At 40.5% G+C, this 603-nt stretch overlaps 1 long non-coding RNA gene across 1 annotated transcript; it reads right to left on the bottom strand.

Annotated features, from left to right (window-relative positions):
- Positions 1 to 44: 44 nt before the first annotated feature.
- Positions 45 to 602, bottom strand: LOC113465092 (uncharacterized). The gene is made up of 3 exons (XR_003389917.1): positions 528 to 602; positions 328 to 425; positions 45 to 224 (listed from the first exon to the last, which is right to left on the bottom strand). It is a non-coding gene; the product is annotated as an uncharacterized LOC113465092 (long non-coding RNA).
- Between the last annotated feature and the right edge of the window lies 1 nt (position 603).

Genomic DNA, 603 nt, shown 5'->3' with positions numbered 1-603 from the left:
AAAAAACATGAAAGGAACTATGAGTAAAATTGTCAAGCTGGCGGTATCAAGAGTACGTGAAGTCTCTGTAGCTCTGGCAGATAAAAATGCTGCACTTACCGAAAGAGAAGCTGCGCTAAAAAAAGAAAACGATTTATTGAGAGAACGCGTTGAAAAACTCGAACGTGCAAATGCACAAAGAGAAGCGGCGGAGGCTGAACAAAAAGCGACGCGATCCCAGCAACCTGAAAATAAAGAAATCAATTTTAACATAATTTATGACAAAATAGAACAGAATATAAACAAAAAACTTACCGAATTTAAAGAAGAAATACAAAAAATGCTTACGTTTAGTCAAACCTCTAAAAACAGCGAGGACAATAGGTATATCAGCCCAATTGTCAAAGGTAACGATGGTCCGATCTCTGAACCGCTTGTGGAAGTTCCTGTAATACAGCAGCCACCGACACAGTGGTCAGGAATAGTAGGACGAAAGAAAACTCAACGGAAAGTGAACAAAGTCAACTCAGTTACCAACGAACTTTTACCTGCTACGTCTAACTCCGGCGCCATAAAGAAATCCAGGTCTGCTCAGGCAAGAAAACCTAGAGGAACCTCTGCAGT

Source organism: Ceratina calcarata, unplaced genomic scaffold (genome assembly GCF_001652005.2).
Source record: "Ceratina calcarata isolate Rehan_Ccalc_2016 unplaced genomic scaffold, ASM165200v1 scaffold8296, whole genome shotgun sequence".
Lineage (NCBI taxonomy): Eukaryota > Metazoa > Arthropoda > Insecta > Hymenoptera > Apidae > Ceratina > Ceratina calcarata.
Note: the sequence above shows the minus strand (reverse complement) of the source record. Positions and strands in the feature narration are given on the sequence as shown.